This window comes from Callorhinus ursinus, unplaced genomic scaffold (assembly GCF_003265705.2).
Source record: "Callorhinus ursinus isolate GAN/ISIS: 27379988/994484 unplaced genomic scaffold, GSC_fseal_2.0 scaffold10, whole genome shotgun sequence".
Lineage (NCBI taxonomy): Eukaryota > Metazoa > Chordata > Mammalia > Carnivora > Otariidae > Callorhinus > Callorhinus ursinus.
Window position 1 is genome coordinate 78,592,494 of NW_027397072.1, and position 26,395 is coordinate 78,618,888.

At 45.3% G+C, this 26,395-nt stretch overlaps 1 protein-coding gene and 2 pseudogenes across 6 annotated transcripts in view; 1 reads left to right on the forward strand and 2 right to left on the reverse strand.

Moving 5' to 3' along the window:
- The window catches only part of CRACDL (CRACD like), a 134,673-nt gene that overhangs the window by 64,659 nt on the left and 43,619 nt on the right, over positions 1-26,395 (reverse strand). The gene's annotated exons all lie outside the window — the stretch shown is intronic.
- Positions 2,031-14,429, reverse strand: LOC112821523 (large ribosomal subunit protein eL19-like; annotated as a pseudogene).
- On the forward strand, positions 23,219-25,912 carry LOC112821667 (ras GTPase-activating protein-binding protein 2 pseudogene; annotated as a pseudogene).

Consider the following 26,395-nt stretch of genomic DNA (forward strand, 5'->3'; position numbering starts at 1 on the left):
GAGATATTATAACATACTTTGAGATGAATCAAAACAAAAACGCAACACAAGACATGTGAGATGCAATTAAACACTGCCTAAAAGAATGTATACCTATAAACACCTACAGAAAAAGATCTTAAACCAATATCCTAACTTTTCACTATATGAAACTAGAAAAAGAAGAGCAAACTAAACAGAAAGCAAACAGAAGCAAGAACATAATAAATATTAGAGCAAAAATTAATGAAATAGAGAATAGGAAAACATTTTGAAAATCAATGAAACAAAAGTTGATTCTTTAAAAAGATGAATGAAGTTGATAGACCTTCAGCTAAACTTAATAAAAGGAGAGACGATTCAAATTACTAAAACCAAAAATGAAGAGCATCACTACAGATCTTAGAGACATAAGAAGGGTAATAAAAGGATATTACGAATAATTATATTCCAAAAAATAGATAACTTAGATGAAATGGACAAATTCCTAGAAAGACCAAAACCACTGAATTTGAATAAGAAATAGAAAATTTGACTACACTTATAATAAGAAAAGGGACTGAACTAGTCACTTAAAATTTCCCACAAAGAAAAGCCCAGGCCCAGATATCTTTACTGTTGCATTCTATCAAACATTTACAGAAGAATTAATAGCAAACTTTCTCTTTCCAAACTGTTCTCCAAAAAACAAAAAAAGGTAACAACTCCCAACTCATTCTATGAGGCCAGTATTATCCTGAAAGCCAACCCAGACAAAGACATCACAATAGAAGGAAACTACAGACTGGTATCACTTATGAATATACACACAAAAATTCCTGAGACAATACTAGCTAATCAAATCCAACAAATATAAAAGTGAGATTTATGCAAGGAATGTGGGTTGGTTTAATATATGAAAATCAATTAATTTAATGGCTGATCCTTGAGACAGAGACAGCCTACAGCAATTGAAAAAAAAAAAAATCCCAGCAAATCCTGAGGGAGAGAACCTGATTTCCAGAGTTACCACATTATTAGATTCAAATGTCCAGTTTTGAATCTATCCCTAAAAAAAGACCCAAGGCAGATCTGTGGACAAAGACTTTAAAACAAGTGTCTTAAAGATGTTCCAAGAACTAAAGAAAGATGTGGAGAAAGTCAATAAAGCAATGTACAAACAAAATGGAAATATCAATAAAGGAGGAAACCTAAAAAGAAACAAAAAAAAATTCTGGAGCTGAGAGTACAATACCTGAAATGAAAGAGTCACTAGAGGGATTCAAGGGCAGATTTCAGCAGGCAGAAGAAAGAATCAGAAAACGTGAAGACAGGTCAATAGAAATTATTGAGTCTGAGGAAGAGAAAGAGAAAAAGACTGAAGTAAAATGAACAGAGCTTAAGGACACCAGCAAGTAGACAAACCTATGCATTGTGGGAGTCCCAGAGGAGAAGAGAAAGAAGCAGGGAGAATATCTGAAGAAATAGTGACTCCAAAGTTCCCAAATTTGATGAAAGACATGAATATAAACATCCAAGAAGGCAATGAACTCCAAACAGGATGAACTCAAAAATACCCCATTGAGACACATTATAATCAAAGTACTGAAGCCCGAAGACAAAAAGAATCATGGAAGCAGCGAGAGAGAAGCAAGTCATCACATACAGGAGATCCTCAATAAAGCAGATTTCTCTCAGAAAGTCTAGAGGGCAGAAGGCAATGGGCTGATATAGTCAAAGTGCTAAAAGGGAAAAATGTCAACCAAGAACCTTATATGTGGCAAAAATGCCCTTCAAAAGGGAAGGATAAATTAAGATATCTCCAGATAAACAAAACCTGAGTTCATTACCACTAGACCTGTCCTGAAAGGAATATTTGTTCAAGGGTGTCCTGCAGGTTGAATAAAAGGGCGCTAGACAGTAATTTGAAGCCGTATGAAGAAATATCTTAGTAAAGGTAAACACACGGGCACATGGGTTTGTAACTCCACTTTTTGTTTTCTATATGATTTAGAAGACTAAGACCTTTTTTTTGGCAGATACAGGTTTTACTGAATGACTGATCTACGTAATTACTGAGGCCACGATGTACAGACAAAAGAGGGGGAGTCTGAGTTCTTGGCCTCTTCCACCTTGGACAGAGTCATGATAATTTCCTCCTTCTTGGCCTGGAGCCACTCTTCAAGGCACTTTCATGCTTTCTTGGTCTTACACCCGCAGGCCTCAGCCTGGTCAGCCAGAAGCTTCTTGTGAGCCTTGTTTGACTTCAACTTATGGATGTGTTCCATAAGAATCTGCTTGTTTTCCAACATGTTACCTTCACTTTCTGGTACAGGCTGTGATACATGTGGCGGTCAATCTTCCTAGATTCACAGTATCTTCTAAGCAGCCAGCACAAAATTCTCATCCTCCTCATCTAGGTAACCTTCTTGGTCATCTGAGTGCTGGCAGTAGCCTTTCATTCCCCTATGCCCATATGCCTGCCCTTCTGGCGGGGCCAAATTGTTTTTCTGCCATGGAGCCCAGGAATGGATAGTTAGAGGGTCCCAGATGATCAGCCCATCTTTGATCAGCTTCTGGATCTGCTGATGGGAGTTGGCACTGGCAATTACATCGGTCTCACTAAGATCCAACCAGACCTTCTTTTTGCCACAATGGAGGACACCAGAGGAAGCCTCTTCCAAAGCCTGAGCATACTTAGAGCAGCAGCCACAGTGGTGGAAAGAATGAACTCCAGTCTAATATATTTTTTATTTATTTTCATTTTTTGAAGAGAATTAATCTACCTCTTTGGTTTTTTAAAATTATTTTTAAGTAGGCTTCCACACCCAATATGGGGCTCGAGCTCACGACCCCGAGATCAAAAGTTGCATGCTGTACTGACCAAGTCAGCCAGGTGCCTCACTGTTTTGTTTTGTTTTTAAGATTTTATTTATTTATTTGAGAGAGAGAGAGCACGTGCACAAGCAGGAGGAGAGACAGAGGAAGAGAGAAAGGGAGAAGTAAACTCTCCATGGAGCAGGGAGCCTGATGCGGGGCTCAATCCCAGGACCCTGGGATCATGACCCGAGCTGAAGGCAGACGCTTAACTGACTGAGCCACCCAGGCGCCCCACACTAACAAGTTTTCAAAAAAGCAATTAGTAGTCTAAGAGCTCACAGTGTTGTAGTTTTGGTTTGTAATTCCTCATTTTGTTTTCTACATTACATAACAGACTGAAGTGTTTTTAAAAATTATTAGTTTATGTTTTTGGACACACAGTGCATAAAGATGTTATTCTGTGACATCAACAACTGAAACAAATGAAGACAGACATGTAAGGGGCCTGGGGTTTTGTGTGTTACTGAAGTTAAGATGGTATAAATCCAAATTAAAGTGTTACAACTTTAGGATGTTGTGTTATTCCCATGGGAACCACAGAGAATATAGCTATGGAATATGTACAAAGGGAAAGGAGAAAGGAACTGAGATGTTTAAAATCAACTAAACACAAAAGAAGACAGTAATGCATGAAATTAGTGATAAAAAATCTATAAGATACAGAAAAAAATAGCAAAATGACAGAAGGAATTTTTTCCTTGTCATCCTTAAAAGGAAGGCAATTCTGAAATAAGTTACAACGTGGATGAAACTTGAGGACATTTTGCTAAGTGAAATAAGCCAATCACGAAAAGACAAATGCTGTACGATTCCACTACTCAGAAGAGTCAAAATCATAGAGACAGAAAATAAAATGGTGGTTTCTAGGGGCTGAAGAGTGCTGTAATGGGGAGTAACTGTTTAAGGGGAACAGACTTTCTGTTTTGCAAGAGGAAAAGCATTCTGGAGATGGACAGTGGGGATGGCTGCATGACAATATGAATGTACTCAATCCCACTGAACTGCACACTTAAAAATGGTTAAGATGATAAATTTTCTGTCGTGTGTACTTTATAACAAAAGAAATGAAAAAGAGTGAACATAAAAAACTTGTCCACCAATGTTCACAGCAGCGCTATTTATAATAACCAAAAAGTAGAAATAACCCAAACGTTCATCAATTGATGAACAAATAAAAAATGTGGTATATACCTATAATGGAATATTATTCAGCCATAAAAAGGAATGAAGTACTGATTCATACTGCAATATGGATCAACTCTGAACACTACCCTGGGTGAAAAGAAGCTGACACAAAAGACCACAACCTCTATGAAATATCCAGAATAGGCAAATCCCTAGAGATGGAAAGTAGATTGGTGTTTGCCTAGGGCTGGGGAGTGGGGTGTGGGGGAAGAGAGGTGAAGTGGGAAGTGACTGCTACTGGCTACAAGGTTTCTTGGGGGGAGATGAGTACGTTCTAAAATTAGATTATGTTCATAGTTGCACAACTCTATAAATACTCTAATAAAACCTGTTGACAGTGCACTTTAAACAGGTGAAGTTTATGGTACATAAATTATATGTCAACAAAGCTCCTGGATTAAAAAAAAAAAAAAGTGTTACCAGAAAAAAGAAAAAGGGTAAGATAAAGAGCTTTTTGGAACAGAAGACAAGATACAATTTGTCTCCAGCAATCCCACACTAAAACAAGTACTAAAGGAAGAAGGATATGATCTCAGATGGAAGCTTGGAGATGTGGGTAGGAATGGAGAGCAATATATACGTGAGTAAACCTGAGTGTGGACAAGAGGGGTAGGCAGTCTGGATTTCAGCCAGAGGCCCTGTGCACAGATGGCACAAATGTGTGCCCTGGCCCTGCTCTCTCTCCACACAACGTTCCATTTCCTTCCAGCCCAGGGCCTTTGCAGATGCTGTTCCCTCTGCTTGAACATGCTCTTCCCTGCCCTCACACCTACTTTTTTCTTATTCATTCCTACTTATCCTCAGTTCTGTTTCCTCAAGAAAACCGATGTGCCCCTTCAGGATGACCCAGGACCTCCCACAACACACTTCCTGTTCACAGCACTTGCCAGTCTTAATCATTATCTGTTGCTGCATGATTCTTTGATCCAGTTCTGCTTTATAGATTTAAGCCTGCTTACATTCCCTATACATTTAATCAATTTTTCCTTTTCTTGGGGGAAAAAGACGAAAATAAACTGTGACTTAACTATTGTTCTCTAGTGAGTCACACCAGGATCTGCCTGTACCTTTTTTAGAAAAATAAGTTTCACATTACTGAGGCAAATGGAATGTGTAATGCTTGCAAAGTTCCTGTGAGAAATCTCTCTTCAAAATTTGTGGCAGTTTAGTGATTCATGATGGATATTATTATCCTCCAGAGCAGAGGACTTGACCACTGCACCCACCCCAAAGTGACAGGGGTGTCAAGGCTGGACTCACCACAGCCATTTCTCTGACACCTAGATGTGTGTGCACAAAACCTTCTCTACCTGTCAGAAAGGACAGGGGGGAGAAAGGGATAGATCCACTTTGACATTTGGGAGAAAAGAAAGCCAAGAAGTCTTATGAGCAAAGGGTTGAAACCAGAGAACTCAGATACTGAGTCACGGTGCTTTGAGTGGAGCAAGAGGGGAGAGTAAAGGAATATACCGGGTGGTCAGTTTCGAAGTTTCCAGGATCCTGTAATTGTTTATCTTACTAAAATTAGTCTTGGACTAGAGAAGCAAGTCATCCCATATCAAAACTTGAAGACTAACTCCTTGAGGATAGGGAACATGCACCTGCAGGGTACTGCCATATAACAGGTGCTCAATAAACCCTACTGAATGGATGAATGGATGAAAGAAAGAATGAATGAAGGAACGAACGAATCAGAGGCACTTATAACACTTGCTAGACAAAAGAATCACCTCCTGATAAAAATGGACAGCATCAACTACCCAGTCAATTCCCAAGGCCACCTTGCACTCCACTTAGCTAAACTACATCACACTTCTTCAGCCTGAGCTCTGCTTGTCCACGGTCTTCCTTTAGACATTACTTAGGGACAACCATGCAGAGCTGAAGTTCAGTGGCCTTCAGGAGCGAAGGAACATGGATGCAGAGGACATCCCTGCTCCAGATGCCTTGTCCCCATTCTCAGGCTTCCCTTTGGCTATGGGCTGGGCAGGAACAGCGAGGAATTGCGGAAAGAATGAGGCACTGGCCACATTTCACTGTGCTGTTTCTTTGCAAAGAAATGACAAGTTTCATTCAAACAAACTTGGTCGTCCACAAGACAAACAGCACAGTTTTTAAGCACGTAAACAAGTATCTTATGTTAGATAACCTACACCATTTTTCTGAAATTTACATAACAGTTGATTTTATGGTATTCTGAATCCTCGTAAGTTGGCAAACTGATAAGCTACTTAGCTGGGAATGCATACGGTGCATTATGGAGACATGCACACATGAACCTGTGTTCACACATGAAGCCTAAGCCTTTAAGAACACTCCTCAATAAAACTTATGTCTCAGACTGTGATGCATGACACATCCAGAAGTGAATGCTTGCATATGAGATTTGAAGAACACTAGTTTAGACATTCTTGGGTTATTAAAGTGAAAAAAATGCTATTAGAGACATCTACAAAACTATTACTTCAAAAATAGGTTAAGCATAAGAACTTCAAGCTTTGCAACCTTAATGTAGATATTGTATTTGCACAGTTCTTGGGAAAACAGAATATAAATTCACTCTAATGCCGAGATGCTGTGTAACTTACAAGCTTTCCATCTTGGAGGGAGAGGTGCACCTTGTGCAGATGGCGGCACACACATCTGACAAATGAGACACTGGAACCCAGGGCACAGGGAAGCTTTCTCAGGGCTGGGTCACGTTTAACTTCATCAGTTTACTGAGATAATAAAGTCCCCATGTCTAAAAAAGATTTTATTTATTTGAGAAAGAGCAAGAGAGAGAGGGAGTGTATGTGCGTGTGCACATGTATGCATGAGCGGGGGAAGGGGCAGCAGAGAGGGAGAAGCAGACTCCCTGCTGAGCATGGAGCACAACATGGGACTCGATCCCAGGGCCCTGAGATCATGACCTGAGCCAACGTCAGACACTTAACCGACTGAGCCACCCATGCACCCCAATAGAACTCCCTTTTTAAATGCACGTGTACCAAAAATAACGACACGAAGAAAGTTCTTACAGCTTAATTTATCTAGGATGTTACATATGTGATTGGCATTTCTGTAGCACGGCAGATGCAGAGCTGAGATTTTTTTTTGTTTTTGGTAGGAAGTCATGCTCCAAGGGCTATTAATAAGGAGACATAACACCAGCCCTCATTCTGGCCCACTCAAAAACAGGCAGACTCAGACACCGAGGTTGAATAATTATCAGTAAAAAGGTTTTTATGAAACAAGAACAATGATGAGGGGGACTTCCATGCACAGGGCTTTACATAGCACAGAAGCCTGGGTTCACAAGGAATCCTAAGTTGCTGGGTTACTGACCCTTTGTAACAAAAGAAGAGAGTGAGGCTCAGTGGGGTGGACCATCTGCCCCCAAGTCCCTGAGCGTCCCCCACATTGCCAAGATGGATGCTGCTGAAGGTGCACCATCTACATCCCAAGACCGTCCAACCGGCCCAAGTGAGGTGCAGACAGGACAATCGCCTGGGCTGACCGAGGCTGCCATACTGGGCAATCTCCATCCGGTGAACGAGACATAGGACTCGTTTATCCTGAGCAAAGCTGCCCCGGTACCGCTGTGACAGAACGCAATGCCCTGAGAGCCACACAGCGTCAGAGGATGCGGTCAGCTGCGGGAGGGCAGCCCCCACAGCCCAGTCCACCTGCTGCGGACAAGCCTCCCCCGTGCTGGGCCCTGAGGGACGGGAATAATTCTAATGGCCTTTCACTCTGGCCTCTGCTATCTTCCCACCCCGCAAAGTGTACAGACTGGGCCATGTGGACCCCAGTTTCAGGCGTGGCACAGGAAGAGTAAAATGCTCTGTTTTCCCAGTCCTTTTCCCCTCTCCCTTCCTTTCATTCCCCCCACCCCCACTTCCGCTCCCTGCTCCCCCCTCTCAATATATGCACGCAAACAAAGAAAATCATTATTTCGCCCCAGAGTTCACACAATCCAAGGAGATACATTAATGTCTGCAGTGAAGGTCATAAGCATACTAGGAAACACAACAACAGATGCTGAAGGTCTAGTCTTTTGCCCCAGGGGGTGGCAGTTGCGGCACCCCCCCCAACCCCCATCTCTCGTGCTCCAAAGCCCACCTGGGCTCAGGCCTGAGGCACTGCTAAAAGGAAGCCACCCTCTGGATGCTCAGTAAGCCTCCCACGCTTTTGTCCTGCTGGAAACCAGCCGCAGGCAGAAGAGAGGAGCCTTCCCTGTCCCATCCCCCACATCCCACGGTAGCTGAGGGCCCTCAGGACACCACTGAGTGCGGACCCAGAGCCTTCTTCCCTGTCTCTCCAAGCAGCCTCACTGGGCCTGGCCCCCCCTGCACCTCCTGGCCATGAGGAAGTGGGGCCTCTGCCAACCGCAGCGCCCCTGAGGCCCTGCAAGCCCCCAGGCAGGGGTGAAACCCACGCACTTGCTTCTTTCACTCCCGTGGGAAGGCCAGGGCTGGGGGCGGCCTGACACTGCAGGAAGCTGGTCCCGAGCCGGCACCTGCCTCCTTCTAAGTGGAGTCGCTGCCAAATTGCTGAGGATGAAAAATAACAAACCTGGACTTTGTTTCACTGGGTTCTGCACAGAGGCGGGCAGAGGGCAATGAAGGGATAAGGCTGCCTTTTCCATCTGGGTAGGGGCTGATCCCAGGAAGAAATAAGATCCAATGCTGAAAAAAATCCCAAGCGGATTCTGAGCCTAACACAGCCAAGTCCTATGCCTCCCTCTTATTCTGGCCCCAGGAACACTCAGCACGGCCTGCCCTCCTTGAAGTGTGCCTGCAGAGCAAGCAGCCACTGCTGGGGACACATTCGTCTCTGCCACCGAACACGTGCTCCTTAGCTTTGGATTTCTTGTTCTTTGTTCTTAAAGACCCATCATGTTCTCACAGGTCGATGAAAGGTTTTGTGGTCTGTTTTCCTAGGACCTTCCAAATGCCTGTGTTAGTGGGGCACCTGCTTACCCCACTCCCCGTGGCAGTGACAGGATTCCCAGCACCCCCTGCTAGAGACCACACTGGCAGGTGCACAGACCACACCACTGGAGAATGCGCCAGTTGCAGCCTGCTGGCAAGGCTCCCCGGCCTCTCCCCAGCACAGCGCCACCCTCCCTGGCGATGTCCTCTCTGGTATCTGCAGCTGAGCCACTTAGGAGTGATAGACTCCCAGCTTCACAATGCCACCTGCGTCAAGTTTGTCCAGTGTCTAAAGGCTGCGTAACCAGGACAGTCAGCAGTTTCCAGGCAACGTCTGGAGGGTTGGTAGAAGGCTCTAGATGACAAGTATGATTCTGTATTATCACTGAAACCAAGGAGCATGCGGGCAGCAGGGGGTGGGGGTGACTTCTGAAGATGGTTCTAAGAAAGTCCTAGCTTGCTTTTGTCTTCCAAAATGCATCTATATAAAGTTCTAGTTAGACAGTTCATAATTTAAATAATAAAGCATGAGCCATTTATGTGATGGTGACAAAAGAAAGCAGTGAGTTTAGAGAACTTGGGAAACAATTACCAAGAGCTTTGAAGGTTTTTATATATACTCACCTTTGTGTGCGTTAGAGGATGAAGGCCTCTGCCTGGATGCTTGCAGGAGTCAGCTGCTAAGGGTTTAGCCTTCTCCTGGAAGAGGGACAACAGGCTGGCAGGGTCCCCTGGACCCTGTAGGCAGCTGAGGGGACCATGTGGTAGAGTGAACTATTGAAGGGCCAGATCTGGCCTCAGGGTTGATGTCTCAGAGGTCCCAGCTAGCAGCATTCTCCCAGAGGCATGAGCTGGTCAAACCCAGTAAGACCCACAGCAGCAACCCACTCCTGCTCGAGGCCAGCCTCCACCAGCTACACTGAGCTCCAAGCCCACCCCAGCGCCGCTTGCCAAGGCCTGCCCCATCTTGGGGTCACAGTGCTGGATGTCCCTAGGACCGAGAGGCACACTGAGGAGGAGGAGGAGAGGAAGATGCACTCCAGGCCAGGCCGCTCACACCTCTGTACCACCTTCCCAGTGTGAGCTCCATGGCACGGTTTGGACATCTTAAACCTCTGCTCAATTTCAAGAAAAATGTTCAGGAATTTCCTTTCTTTGCTCTTCGTTGCAGTGCCCAAGCCATACATCCCTTGGGACATGGGAGAACCAAACCAAAAGGCCAATAACACCACTGGTGCTTTGCTATTATAATGGAGTCTATAAACCCCCAAGAGAATATCTTTTATGCAAGGACATCAAAGGGCTTTGTGTCAGGGCCCTGGGCTCATTTTATTCAAAGGGAAGAGAATAAAGCAGGTCCCAGATCCCAGATGGCTTATGCCTTCTCTCATTGAATGCTCACAAACTTCTCTGAATTAAACAGCACATCTCATCTCCTTTTTGCAGGTGAGAAAACAGGATCAGAGAAGTTAAGCAACCAGTCCAAGATCACTGAGCCAGGAAGTAGAAAATCTGACCCTCAAATCAAAGCCTGTACCTCACCCAAGTGTGAGCTCTTTCCCATGAGAGTAGCTGCCTCCTAAGAAGTGCAGGCCAAGAGTTGGAGTGATGGTCAAGCTATCTCCTCTCTGGGCTGACAATCTGGCAGCGTGTATCAACAGCCCTTGACATCTTTTCTGACCCAGTAACTGCACTTCTGGGAATCTGCCCTCAGGAGATCATCAAGTACCCTGGAACAGGGCACAGCAGTACCCCAGGAACATTCCAAAAGCTCATCAGCAGGAGAATGGTTATGGTGTTGGGACACTGCCATATGAGGGAATGCTAGGTAGTCCTCCAAAATCGCATTACACAAAAATACTGATTGACACAGGAGAACAGGCACATTCTCTATGCTAAGAGTGGCGAAGAGCCGTGCTTCCACAGGTGGCTCTGCAGGCCCACCACCTGCAGGCCTCCCAGCACAGATGTGGCTTGAGTCAGTCTGGGGTGGGGCCTGAGAGTCTTGTATTTCTACCAAGTCCCTGGGTGATGCCAGTGATGCGGTCCACGGACTCTCCTTGGACGAGCACCGTGTTATAAAATAGTGTGTGCGGTAAAACCCCTTATTTTTTTAAAGCCTCTGGTTGCATAAGAGGAATACAGGCAGGACCACAAAGAGATGTGACCTGCAGTTATTTCTGGGTCATGTAATCGTATATATTTTAAGCTTTCCTTTTGTGCTTTTCTAGGTTTTGCAATTTTTCCGATTGAACCTGTATTTTGTCCATAATTAGGAGAAGCTCCGATAGTTTTTTTTTTTTTTTCCCAATAGTTTCTTTGGAAGACAAGGCAGGGGCTGTAAGACCAGGACTCAGGGCCTTCCCTCCCTGAGTCTGGGTCTCCTGACCTGGCAGCCCGAGGAGCGGCTAGAGCTGGGGCAGCTCCGGAGTGCAAGTTCCTGCCCAGGGCCGGGCACATGGCAGGATCTCATCCGCTAGAACCAGGAGCTCGTTTATGAGAGGCTGTTCCTGCCATTTCCAAGGTACTTTCACCCTTGTTCCCCGTGTCTCCACATCGTTTCTGTGATCGAGCTGGAGGGAAAAGTACCACTGTGGAGCCTACAGAGCCCAGCACAGCAAGGAAGGCAAGCCTCTTGGCCAAGGCTGCGAGGCATGTCCATGCAGGCTGGCCCACAGCGAGCTTCTGTCACAGGATGCAGCTTCCCTTCTGGTTCCACTGCGCCTCCTGTCCCTCTGGCGGGCCCCTCCCACTGTACTCTGGCCCCCCTGAACTGCCCTGCAACAGTGATGCAGAACCGGGGACCCTGAGGGCCTGCCAGGAAGCCAGCTGGGGAAGACCCCCCGGGACATAGGCCACTTAGCCTCTCCTCTAGAGCAGCCCGCACAAAGTCCCTCTTGGGATTTTAAAGATATCACAGTGTTGTTTTCCTCAAGTACTATTTTGAACATTCGGTCTGTTTAAACACAAAGAGAAAAGATGGGTTCATTATCAATAAATTCTTTTCAGCCACAAAGGCGGTCAAACCAAACAATTAATGGCCTCAAAGCTCCATGGAGCATTTAAGTTACTTAGAGTAGTGATTTATAATATATATTTCTATTTCTACTATTTATTAGTAAAATAAATTTACTACTATTTAGAGTAGTAAATAGAGTAGCTATTTACAAGGGTCAGAAATGAGTTAGGTAACTCTAAAATCTCCCCTTGCTATGTGTTGTTCAGAGTTAGCCTTTACAAAGTGGTAAGTGTGACATCTGTATCTCCTACTTGCTTCCTATCCCAAAGTGACATTATAAAGAACCCAACAGCCATCATGAATTACATGGATTGTAACCAAAACCAAAACCAAAAACCAAAAAACACCACCACCACCCCAGAAAGAGTAGCTGTGGATCATGCTGCCACAATGAACGTTTTTTCACCATTCCTTCCACTTGAACACAACTCTCTGGAAACCACAAAATGACACCCAAGGATAGGACCCTAGCTAAGAATCAGGAGGCATCCTGCACCGGCTGCAGGCAGAAGTCACTCCGCCTTGGGCCACATGGGGCTGGTCACCCTCGGCATGTCCCGGCCCATCCTCCCAACTCCCAGAGATGCAAAGAAAAGTCCCTGCACTCTGCTGAGGAAGGTCCCTGCTATCTCTGACAGAGGGCAGAGGGGAAGGCCCCAGCCAAGAGGGACAGCACAGGAAAGAACAGAGCGAGCCCAGAAGAGTGAGCAGTTATCCCATTTGTGCTATCAGCCGGAAGGCACTGGGCCAACCCCGCTGAAGGTCCCTGCGGCCTAAGAAGTAACACAAAGACAAAGACACACTGTAACAGGTTAAGAGAATGGGCTTCTGCTGTGCTGATGGAAGTAAAGAAGTGCAAGTATCCACATTTATAAAAAAAAAAATTAAAAAATAAACATAACAGGAACCAGGAAGCCAATGGAAATGACACATTTGCCCATGGTAGGCTTGCACTTTGGACATCTGCAGCCGCCAAGGATTTGCCCTCGTGGGCATGCATGACACTTTTCGTCACCACACAAATGTGGCCTGCTGGCCTGTTCACTTGCCTCTGGTCAGTTCTCTCTCAGATCTTTCATCAGCCAGCTTGATCCCGGGTTCAGCCACGAGCCCCCAAACTAGCTTCCTGTTTTTGAGAGCAAAAGCCAGAATGCTCCAGTGAGCTCTCTGAGTTGGAGAACATTCAGGTTTGGGGTTAGATGCGAAGATTTGAGGAGAGTGTAAAATTACTGAACACAAATTCTGGGTCTGCACTTGTTTGCCTTTGTTTCTTTTGAATTGTGTAAGAATACAGGTAATCTTATTTTAATGCCTTTATAAGTCTAAAATCGCCTTGCTAGCTTAGCTGTTAAAACAGTATTCACTTCGTTTTTAAGTTAACTTAGAAAATAGTTGATTTAGACGACCAGTACAAATGCACCGCAGAGCAGAAATCTGTTAAGTTACTTTTCACAGTTTTCCCATTCTGTTACAAGCTGCTGACGTTCCCTACTGAACACGGCGCTGGCCCTGAGACTGAGCTTAGTAAGGGCCAGGCTGCGTGGGATGCGGCTTTGTGTCCTCAGCACCGAGGGCTATGCCAGAGCCCAATATGTGGTTACCGACTTACATGAATGTCTTGGAAGCTTCATTCTTAAAGTGACCACAAACCATAGCTTCTGCTTTTCTGAACTACTTCGTTTTTATCATCACAAGGAGAGATAAGGTGGTACGGCAACCCGGGCTACACCCATGGCCACTCTCCCATGGCTTGCTCTTGGCACACGTCGATAATCAAACACAGCATCACTCTCAGAAGGGCTCCCCACACAGGACTCCAGGGAGCTACTGCCGGTTGCTTGGGGCGGCCACACCACTGGCAGAAATGGTGATGCATCTCTAGAATGCATCTAGCCTTGGCTCGACCAGTAACTAGCTACTAACCGGCTGAATGACCTGGAGTGAATCATTTCCCGCTCTGGGCCTCAATCTTCATTATGATAGCAGTGGTTTGGACTCATATGTGATCTCGAAGGGACCATTAAAGTTACTTCTGAAAAATAAAGGTCTGTAAAATTGACACAAAATTTCTTTTTCTGTGAAGATGTGTGAGTCGGCCAACATATAAAACCCGTTTGAGCTGAGGACAATGTATAGTGAAGATACGTTTTCTTTTCTTTCTTTTTTTAGAAGAAAGATTTTATTTATTTGTCAGAGAAAGAGAGACTGCATGAGCAGGGGGGGAGGGGCAGAGGGAGAAGCAGACTCTCTGCTGAGCAGGGAGCCCGATGCAGGACTCGATCCCAGGACACTGAGATCACGACCTGAGGCAAAGGCAGACACTTAACCGACTAAGCCACCAGGCACCTTCGAGTTCTCAAAGTACTGCTTGTTTGTGATCCAGAAATGGAAGTTCAGTGGTAATGCCACCCTCCTGTCTGGCCCACCCCCCTTACCTCCCCCCGCTCCCCCACGAAGCCACGGGCAGCCATGCCCAAAACTCAGCACACCTGCAAGGAATTCCTGCTCTCCACCTCCCACACTTGTCAGCAATTTCCACCACCACCCCAGGCCCTGGGAAATCTCTGTGCTTGTCGGGCACCCTGCATCCTTCCTGGGAGCCCCTAGCCGGTCACCACATTCTTTCTTACACATCTCTGCTCCTGGACCTTGTGCTTCTTAAGGGCAGACACAAGCTCTTTTCATCTCTGTAGCCTTCACACCTACACACAGTAGGTGTTTTGTAAATGTGTGCTCAATGCGTGAGGCTCACCAATGATGCACCTAAAATCCAAGGGCGGCATGCGTTAGGTAACAAACCCATAAACACTTTTAAGAAGGTCTTTCACTTTCTTAACTTTCTTTGGAATGTCTAAGAAAAAAAATATTCTCAAATAATTGATTTTATTTCAGCCATTTGGTAAGATTGTCTGACAAAGTGCTCCTGTGTGATTCAGATGTGGGGGCTGGCTGGGTTTGACATAAATATCTTCCTATGCTGTAATCTAGAGACATCACGCTTGGAGAGTAAGGACATGGAGCAATATGAACTTACATTTGGCTGGTTATGTGAAGATATCTAATATTCCAAATTATTCCAGCCTCTCTGTATTTTGAAGACCTTTAAAAAGCAGCAAAATCCCCATTTTCTGAAATATTTCCATGGGACTTGGGTATAGTACATAAATGCCCCACAACATTTAGCAATGAATGACTTTTGCAGTGTCATGGGTCATAGCTGGCTTCCTCAATTAGACTGTGAATTCTTTAAGGACAATGCCAATAAATCTGGTTATTTCTGTATATCCCAAGGTGCCAAGTGTGCAGCAGCTGCTTAATAAATGCCCAGTGATGAACACAGTGCAACATATAAACCATGTACTCCTCCTATTGGCCAGGGTCATTTGCAGACACAGGACTAAGCACAGTACTCGAGTCATGAAGGGAGAACGGCATACATTCTTTACTTGGCTGATGCACAGGAAAGTGACCACAGAAAGGCAGGTGTGCTGACCTGGCAAGACCTCGTGAACACGTTGAGAACCTTGGGGATTTCTCAAATTCCACCTTCTAGTGAGCCAAAGCCTGATGATGATGGCAGCTCACCATGTGCCAAGAATTGCTGTAAATACTTCATATACGTTTACTCTTTAAATGTTGGCTGAATCGAGTACTACGAGTGTCTCGTCCATGCCAGGCAACTCTGAGTCGTTAATCAAGGGAAGAATCACCAGGTGGCAGTGGGCAAAACCAAGAAGCAGGAGCACAGCACGGGGCGGAGTCCCGAAGTCTCTGGCGCCCCCCCCCGCCCTCCCCCCCGTGAGCCCACAGACCACTGGACTGCTATTTCTAGTTTCTCCCCATGGACTAGGGCGTTGCAGCAAGAAGCGACCCTGAATGCCTGATAGTCACACTGGGCTTCGAGGGAGGACAGAGGTGCTGGGGAGCCCCCTCCCCAGAGCTCTCTCTGGGAGCTGCATCAGCTAACCTTGTGGCCAAATCTGACACCCCCATTGCCGTGCAAGGGAGGGACCCACCTGTCCCTACTGACTGCCCCTGGGGACCAGCAACCTCAGCATCGCCCGGGAGCTGGTGAGTGGTGCAGACTCTCAAGCTCTGCCCAGGCCTATGGGCTCAAAATCCCCACTGCAACAAGACCCCCCAGGTGATTCCTCTGCATGCCAAAGTTTGAGAACCACTGCTTTAGAGCAGTTGTTCCCGACCCTGGTTGCATGTCAGAATCACCTGGGGAGGTTTTAAAACTCCTGATACTCAGGTCATGCCCCAGCCCAATTTCTGGCCATGGCACCCAGGTGTCAGTATTTTCTTAGTGATTTCAAACGTAGCCAGGGTAGAGAACCACTATTCCGCAAATGTGTCAAGACCTGTAAGTGCGGCCCTCACATCATTAGGTGAGCCTGCAGGTGAGTCACACGACCCACGTGTGAGGACACGGTGCTCGCCCACAAGGACAAGGAGCTGTCGCAAGCCTGGTGCCTGTGCCGTCCAGGCAAGGAAGTGTTTGTGGCCTCCAGTGTATCCTGGTCCGTGACCTCGCGGTGGGAGCTGAGCACACAGCATCACTGGTTGGGGGAAGAGGGCTCTTCACATTGATCCAGCCCCCTTCTGAGGTGCCTCTTACAATACATGCTTAGGGTAGCCCAGAAAGATCTATGCCCTACTTGTGGCTAGGCTGCACTCAGAAGGGCTGGAAAACTGGACTTCTGGAGGAAGGGACAGAAAGCTTTCCAGCCCCCAGGGGAGGGCCAGGGAACAGTAAGGGTGATGCAGCTAAAGCACAAACTGGGGGTGGAGTGGGGAGCACATGGCTCTGCATCCAATGCTACAGACTCCACTAACAAAGGGTTTTCCTTTAAGTTACTGAAGTTCGAACAAAGGAAAACTGAGGACTGCAGCCTCTTAGGAACAGAAACCCGTGCAGCAGGGGAAGGTGAAGACCGTTCAGGCTGCATGCTACTTCAAATGGTTGGCAGAGGCAGCAACTCCATTCCTGGGCACCACTGAACAGGGAGGGCGCAGCAGGGGTGGAAACCGTGTGCGCTCACGGACTTAGTAAGAACCTGCCAAGGTGTGCCTCTCAGTCCATGCTGTGGCCCCATCCAGGAGCTACAGCGATGGCCCAGGTCAATGTAGCTGAGCCCCGGACAAGAGTGACTGCTGCAGGGACAGGCACACGACTTATTTCAGGCCTGAGAGAGTCAGAGAGTTTATGGAACTGTTGAAAATATTTCTTTTCTGTTGGGTCTGGGAGGATGTGAGTCTAGAGAGGAAAGCAGCACCAAGACACGAAGAGAGAAAAGCAAATGCACCCACTCTCTTTAGAGTCCTGGATCCAGCTATTCCTAAAGCCAGCTATCCATGATGTTCCACTTACATGAGCCACAAAGTCTGTCTCTCTGGCTTTTTAAATGCCAGACCAGCCTTTTGCAAGCCTTATGTACAAAATAAAGAGTCCCAACTAATTTTCTGCACAAACAGGGACTGGGTGAGTGGTGTCAAACTATCTGAACCCTCTGAAGGCACAGACATGCGTTGTTTGGCTCTACTTTGAGATCTGTAGGACAAGGCGGTTTGGTATACTTTCAGGACAGCTGCATCCAGGACAGGCTGGGACACAGGATAAAGCAGATATCAGTGAGTGAAGACCAGGTTCATTGTAGATTTGCATAGGGGCAAAGGCGTGATCCCTCTGTGTCAAGAGTCACCACCGAACAGCCCAGCGGCCAGCAGAATAAGCAAACTCTAAGCTCTGTGCCATTCCCCGCCTGTGCCCATGGTGTCATGAGGGCCTCACCTCTTCCCTCTGGTGGAAAACAGCCTGGCAAAGGATGAAGGGCAAGGGCCTTACAGTGACACAAACTCAGGTGGACACAGGCAGTGGCAACAAGATTCTTGGGTGGAAAGAGGCACGAGGGGTGTTTAGGAAAGCGAGGCTTCCTGTGTCCAGGGGTGTCCTGAGCCCCTGGAGGAGCAGGGCAGGAGAAGAACTTCCATGCCTCAGGGGTGGCCTGGGGTAAGGCAGGTCACCGAACTCAAAGAGACTATGACGAGGGAGGCCTCAATGCCAACCCGCAGTGACTGGCACAGAAGAGGGAGGACAGAGGTCTTGATGGGTCAGGGCACCAAGCACCAGCAGCATTTCTCCCATCCAGATACCAAGCACCACAGGCCACCTCCCAGAACACAGGTGCTACTTTCAGCTGAGGGCTGGAAGAAACACTACACTGGCTGAGATTAAGATTGGTGACCACACACCTCTGGGAGCTCAAAGCACAAAAGAAACTGAGTTGTAGGAAAACCAAGCTGTTTCTCAGCACCTACCCTGGTGGCGTGTCTCAAGACCTGCACCTTGGGGGCTCTGCCTGGGGCAGAAGCGATCGCACCTTCCTCCCAGTGGCCCCATTCCACCTTGGGGAGAATGCGTTTGTACAAGGCTAACGCAAAGTGCAACTTGCACAAAGAACCAGAAGTGATAAAATTCTCCGTTGAAATAGAGGGGAGCACTTGTGATGAGCACCGGGTGATGAATGCAAGCAGCAAATCACTATATTGTACACCTGAAACTAATATCACACTGCGTGCTAACAGGAATTTACATAAAAATTTAAAAAACCCACAAAGAAATAGAGGGGAAAAGCTGGGTCTGCACTGGAGCCCTGGCTGTCACTTTCCAGCCTGGCCTCAGTTTACCACTTCTCACCAGACCTGTCACACAGGCTGCTGTGGAGGACAGAATGAGGTGATGTAATGCATAAAGGAAGGATGGAGCTAATGGGAGGGATCATTGCTCACTGTTATTTTTGGCATCTCTCAGAATGCAGCACATGGGCGCCCACCCACACCACCTCCACACAAGGCCTGCTCTGGCTGTCCTGTCCCTAACTCGTGCCGCCCACAGGAGATGCTCTGTGGCTGGGGAGCGGCCTGTGCAGGGAGGGAGGGACAGGTGGCGGACCCACGGGGCAGGAGCCACCTGGAGACCCCGGCCAGCAGAGGGCGTGAGGGGCCCCGTGGGTTAGAAGCTGGTGCCCGGCAGCAAAACCCTGCCTGCCGCTGCCTGCCAGGGTCTGAGCGGCACTGAGGAGGGCGAGCGGGGATCAGCAGCAAATGCCCTGCACGGGCCAGATGACTCAGGGGCCCGCAGAGCTCACAGAGCTAGGAGTGGAGACTGGACACAACACGGAGGTGGCCACGTGGCACCACGGACCCATCACAACCTCATGTGCCGGCCCTAAGCAAAGAAATGTGCAGGGGCTGGAAGCAGGTGAAAAGGAGTGTAAGATGGGGTGGGGAGGGCTGACTGGAAGGCCACCCTCTCCCACAATGACTGACAGCCAGCTTGCCTGGCCACACCACCAGGACATCCCTCTGCCTCATCCCTGCCAGCCAGCCCCACTCATTGGAGAGAGAAAAGCAGGGATGATGCTCTGAGCCCCCCACCTGTAGGCACCTGAAAAATGGGAGGGTGAACCTGAGCTTTCCAGAGAGTGGTGCCCTGACCTCAAATCCCAGAAACAAGAGAACAAAGAGTTGGCTTCACCTCACAAGAAGGGGAGTGAGAGGGCGCCTGGCACAGACAGGCGCGAGAGTATGGGGAGGGGGTCCGTGTCCATTAGGCATCTGTACCACAGGACCATGGGAAGGAAGCTGAAGCCCAAGATTAGGGGCTGCACTTCATGGAGACGATTCTGTCAAGACGGAGACTGAAATCCGCGGCTGGACAGTGAATTCAGTGATTGAGTTCTCCAGCAACTGCAAGAAAGGGCTCAGGGAACATGGCATCTTACCTCCAGACTAGGACATCACCCCCTGCACACCAGGGCTGAGTTAAAGGCCTCTCCTTCACCTTCACGGGAAGGAGCTGCTAACCCACGATGTTGGTGGAAAGAAAAACTGCATTTTTTATTATGCTAAAACACACAGCAGCTGCATTTTTAGTTTCTCAGAAGAATAAAAGCCAAAAGCCATAGTGATGCTATTGGAAGAATATTTACGGTTCAGAATAAAATAATTATTAAAAAATATGATTGACAGAGTGTGATAAGAGGTTAAAAAAAAGTTAACTCAGTAAAGCGTCAGGAAGAACCGAAAATGCAAATGAAGCTATGGCCTTTAGAAGCTTAGAATTTCAGAGGTGGTAAACACTGCAGTCTTCACTTGACAACTAACCATTTTTCAAGCAATGGAATTGAAGCTGAGAGGTTCTACACTATAACTTGCCCAGGGACACAATGAATTAGTAACAAAACAGTCCTCTTAGCTAATCAAATACAATGATTCAATGTGATTCAAAATACTTTTATTTATTTTTTTATCTTTTTTTTAAGATTTATTTATTTATTTGACACAGGAGACACAGCGAGAGAGGGAACACAAGCAGGGGGAGTGGGAGAGGGAAAAGCCAGCTTCCCACAGAGCAGGGAGCCCGATGTGGGGCTCGATCCCAGGACCCTGGGATCATGACCTGAGCTAAAGGCAGATGCTTAACCAACTGAGCCACCCAGGCGCTCCTATTTATTTTTTTATTTGAGAAAGAGAGAGCACAAGCAGGGGGAAGGGCAGAGGGATGCAAGGCTCGCTCGATCCCAAGGCCCTGGGGATTATGACCTGAACCAAAGGCAGACGCTTAACCAACTAAACCACCCAGGCGCCCCTCAAAATACTTTTAATAATAAAACCGTAAGCAGGTGATATCAATAAAAATGGTGGAATAAGGACCTCCAAAAAAATCTCTCCTCCATACAAGCAACGAGAAAACGGGAAAATGTTAGGATCAACTTTGTCACAACTCTGGAAACTAACCAAAAGCTTGCAGCACTCCATGGAGCATTAATCAAGAGACATGGTTGAATCTTAGTACGAAGTGAGCTTTGTAGCATTTTAACTTGCCTTATTCCAACCCCCTGCTCTTTTAACTCCATGGTAGCCTTGAAAGCCAACAGCTTCGCAATTACTCTGTAAATCAGCGGTCTGGCAGCCACTACAGGGGGAAGAACCAAGCTAGAACTTCTTCAAAGCTCCATTCCCAGAGAACTATCATTCTACCTCTCTGGTGGTTCCCTGGAAAACCCTAATCTGACCTGAGTCAGAGCTCCCTCAGTATGAAAAGCCTTTTCCCTCCACTGAGGTATTTGTTGAAAACAATGAAAGGCAAATGTTTACATTAAATGAAAATGGGTTAAATACTTCAAATAAAAGACAGAGACTGACAAGATGGATTTTTAAATGATCTAAATATATGCTGTCTTTAAGAGATACACTTTAAAATCAAAGACACAGGGGCACCTGGGTGGCTCAGTTGTTAAGCATCTGCCTTCAGCTCAGGTCATGATCCCAGGGTCCTGGGACTGAGCTCCGCATTGGTCTCCCTGCTCGGTGGGAAGCCTGCTTCTCCCTCTCCCACTCCCCCTGCTTATGTTCCTGCTCACACTATCTCTCTGTCAAATAAATAAAATCTTTAAAAATAAGTAAAGAAATTCAAAGACACAAATAAGCTGAAAGTGAAAGGATGGAAAAAGATATACAATGCAAACAATAACTAAACAGACAGGGGGTAGCTATACCAGTATCAGACAAAACAGACTCCAAGACAAAATTACTAGAAACAATGTGGGAAATTTGACCCTACAATAATAGGGTCAATTAATCAAGATTTAACAATTATATACATATATGCACCTAATAACACAGCTCCAAAATACACAAAACTGACAGAATTGAAGGAAGAAACAGACGATTAGGCAGTGATAGTTGGAGTCTTCAGTGTCCCAATTCAATAATTATGGAACAACTAGACATCAACAAGGAAACAGAAAACTTGAATACATGATAAACCAACTAGATCTAACAGATCAGAACACTCACTCAGTAACAATAGTAAGCACATTCTTCTCATGGGCACATGCAACATTCTCCAAGATAGGACATTTTTTAGGCCATAAAACAAGTCTCAATATATTTTAAAAGATTAAAATCATACAAAGTATGTTCTCCAACCACAACAGAATTAGAAATTAATAACTGAAGGGAGTTGGGGAAATTCACAATGTCTGGAATAAATTAAATAACATACTCCTAAGCAACAATAGGTTAAAGAAAAAAATCATGAGACATTAGAAAATACTTTGAGATTAATAAAAACAAAAACTTATGGAATACAGCTAAAACAGTGCTTAAAAGGAAATTTACAGCTGTAAATGCCTATATTTAAAAAGAAGAAAGATCTCAATCAATAGCCTAATAATTCACCTTAAGAAATTTAAACAGGAACAAACTAAACTGAAAGAGGAAAAAATATAATAAAGATGAGAGAAGAAATTCATGAAATTGAGAAGAGAAAAACAATACAGAAAATCAACAAAAGCAAAAGTTGGTTCTTTGAAAAGATCAACAAAATGGACAAACCTTTAGCTAGACTGACCAAGAAAAAAGGAAAAAAGACTCAACTTACTAAAATCAAGAATGAAAAAGGGACCATCACTACTGACCTTACAGAAATAAAAATGACTATAAGGAAATACTATGAACAACTATATGCCAACAAACTAGATAACCCAGATGGACACAATCTGAGAGAGACACAAACTACCAAAACTGACTCAAGAAGAAATTCAGACTTGACCTATTACAACTAAAGAGACAACTGGGAATTTTGAAACCTTCCACAAGGAAAATCCCAGGCTCAGACTTTACTGGTGAATTCCACCAAATGTTTAAAGACTACTAATGTACTTTCTTCTGGGAGATGATGAAAATGTTCTGGACTCTGGTGGGATATGTGAATTATATCTCAATTATTTAGAAAGGGGGGAAACAAAAGCAATCTAGTACAGTTGTAACAATATAATTCCTGGATCTTTTTTTTTCTTATTTGATAAAGTCGAACATTATTTGGATGGTTGTATGTGAATTACACACCCCCATCCTTTTTTTTAATCTTAAAAGCAGGTGACTTTCTATTTCATCTCCTCCAAACCTTTTCTACACTGTGAAAGCTTTTGATAAAGTTGAATGACATGAGTCAGGTGAGGAGGAAATATATGCAATATCTATGAGAAAGGGAATATATATTCCTGATTTATAAAGAGCTCTTATAAAGCAATACGGAAAATGCAAACAATTCCATTGAAAAGTGGGCAAAGAATATGTAAAAGTATTCACATGATAGGGAATAGCCAGTAAGTGTATAAAAAATGGCCAACTCCACTAACCAAATGTAACAAGACTATTAGAAATTTTAAAAGGTAGATGGTAGAGCACCTGGCGCCCAGGAAGAGGTGGTTGTAAGGGAAACAAGCTCGCGGCTCTCCGGCTTCCGAGGCTTGAGGTTTGTCGGAGGGAGGGGGCAGCAAGGGAGAAGAATCCGCTGCAGCCGGTCCTCGGCGACTCTCCTGCTGACCTCTGCGCGACATACCCACCACCGCTGTTGGTTGGAGCATTTGACATTGTGCAGCAAAGAAATGGTTATGGAGAAGCCCAGTCCGCTGCTTGTAGGGTGGGAGTTTGTGAGGCAATATTATACTTTGCTGAATAAAGTTCCAGAATATTTACACAGATTTTATGGCAGGAATTCTTCCTACGTTCATGGTGGAGTAGATGCTGGTGGAAAGCCCCAGGAAGCTGTTTATGGCCAAAATGATATACACCACAAAGTATTATCTCTCAACTTCAGTGAATGTCATACTAAAATTCGTCATGTGGATGCTCATGCAACCTTGAGTGATGGAGTAGTTGTCCAGGTTATGGGTTTGCTATCTAACAGTGGTCAGATAGAGAGGAAGTTTATGCAAACCTTTGTTCTGGCTCCTGAAGGATCTGTTCCAAATAAGTTTTATGTTCACAATGATATGTTTCGTTATGAAGATGAAGTATTTGGTGATTCTGAACCAGAACTTGATGAAGAATCAGAAGATGAGGTAGAAGAGGAACAAGAAGAAAGGCAACCATCTCCAGAACCTGTGCAAGAAAATGCTGATAGTGGTTACTATGAAGTTCACCCTGTGGCTAATGGCATAGAGGAGCCTTTGGAAGAATCCTCTCATGAACCTGAACCTGAGCCAGAATTTGAAACAAAGACTGAAGAACTAAAGCCGCCAAGTGGAGGAGAAGAACTTAGAAGAGTTAGAGGAGAAGTCTACTTCTCCTCCTCCCGCTGAACCTGTTTCTCTGCCACAGGAACCACCAAAGTCTTTCTCCTGGGCTTCAGTGACCAGTAAAAACCTGCCTCCTAGTGGTACTGTTTCTTCCTCTGGAATTCCACCCCATGTTAAAGCACCAGTCTCACAGCCAAGAGTTGAAGCTAAACCAGAAGTTCAGTCTCAGCCACCTCGTGTGCGTGAACAATGACCTGGAGAACGACCTGGTTTCCCTCCTAGAGGACCAAGACCAGGCTGAGGAGATACTGAACAGAACGAATCTGACAACCGTAGAATAATTCGCTATCCAGACAGTCATCAGCTTTTTGTTGGTAACTTGCCACATGATATTGATGAAAATGAACTGAAAGAGTTCTTCATGAGTTTTGGAAACGTTGTGGAACTTCACATCAATACCAAGGGTGTTGGGGGAAAGCTTCCAAACTTTGGTTTTGTGGTTTTTGATGACTCTGAACCAGTTCAGAGAATCTTAATTGCAAAACCAATTATGTTCCGAGGTGAAGTATGTTTAAATGTGGAAGAGAAAAAAACAAGAGCTGCAAGAGAGCGAGAAACCAGAGGTGGTGGCGATGATCGCAGGGATATTAGGCGCAATGATCGAGGTCCTGGTGGTCCACATGGCATTGTGGGTGGTGGAATGATGCATGACCGGGATGGAAGAGGACCTCCTCCGAGAGGTGGCATGGCACAGAAACTGGGCTCTGGAAGAGGAACCGGGCAGATGGAAGGCCACTTCACAGGACAGTGTTGCTGAAGCTCCACTGTTGGCAAAGTCTTGGCAGTGGTTCATTATTCATCGTGTTTGCATTCTTGTTATTTTTTTTTGGCTTTGGAATGTGACACAGCCTTTTTGATCATTTCTTTGATGTGAAAAGCATCTTTTGGTTATCAGTTAAATTGAGGTGGACATTATTTCCCCAATTTCACAACAGGATTCACGTTGTTAATTTATAAATCTAGACTTGGAGAATTAAGGACTGAGAAATGACCATATCTTAAACTATCTACAACAAAATGAACTTAAAAGGACATGCCCAACTGAATTCGGGTCCTTTGAGTCAAAAAAAAATCCTCTGCTGCACATTTTGTTTAAGTGTTACTGTTTCTGCCTATTAATGTTGGAAACACAAATAGTGCAATTTGTCCAACTGGAGAATCTTGCCTTTTTTCTTGGCTCCCCCCCAAAATACAACCCAACAGAAACTGGTTATGCATTTATCAAAATGCACTAATGGGTACTCTGAACTCATTAACATTGACATCTGCAACAGGAGGCAACAGGGGAAAAAAAAATCTTTCATCTTTTTTTTCCAGTAGAGAATAGTTTATGAAATGATGAGGGAATTTTATCTGCTTGCTGTGACCAGCGTGTGTACACATAAACCTTAACAAGACTACAAGTATATTCCAGAAGGGAATCATTTAGTTATGAACTAAATAACAAAAATCAGAACTTCAAATGCTATGGTCTTGAATATTAGACCAGATTTAGTAGCTCCATATCTAAGATTTTTCTACCTGCCCCTCTTCAGTACAGGGATGGCTGGCTGCTCAACCCACTCCTCCTCCCTTTTTCCTTTCTTTAAGCTGTGTACAGTGAAAATTGTCTTTACTGTATTTTTGTTCTCTTGTAATGTAATAAGCATGATGGTGCCTTCTATTAATACATCATTCCAGTCTTGCTGGTAATTTTGTACAGTATAGTGTATGAATTGCTGTGCTGCAAAGCCAAACAGCTGCAAAATGTTGAAAAATCATTGAAGTGTATAAAAATTGCAGTATCTTTAAAATCAGTAAAATTGACCAGCATATTATTTGTTCTTCAGTTAACAACTTTGTGTTCTCTGTGGGAGGGAGTCTTGTGTGTTCAGGAGGAAAAGGGGAGGAGAAGGAAGTCAGTTATTTGAGTAAGTCTCTTGTTGACTTTTCTCTTAGCACGAATGTGAACGTTGAAGCGTATCACTCGAGAGGTGCTTGGAAAAGTCAATCAACTTGATGTACATTTTTTATGACCTTTTTAAAGCAGTAAGATTCCATAAACGGCAAGTAAACCTGAAGTGAGGATACTGCAATTTTCAGAGAAAAGAACAGCAGCTCCTAAGTGTTTGCATTTCCTATTTGGCGGGGCAGGGAACTGTCATTCATTTTGCACAATTCTTGAACTGATGTCAGCACCCGAGTGGCTCTGAATTTAAGTCTGGGACGACATCTTTTATTTTTACATAAATCTCTAAACAATTCTGTGAGCAAAGTTTGTAGCTGCTGGATTACTGTCTGTCTTT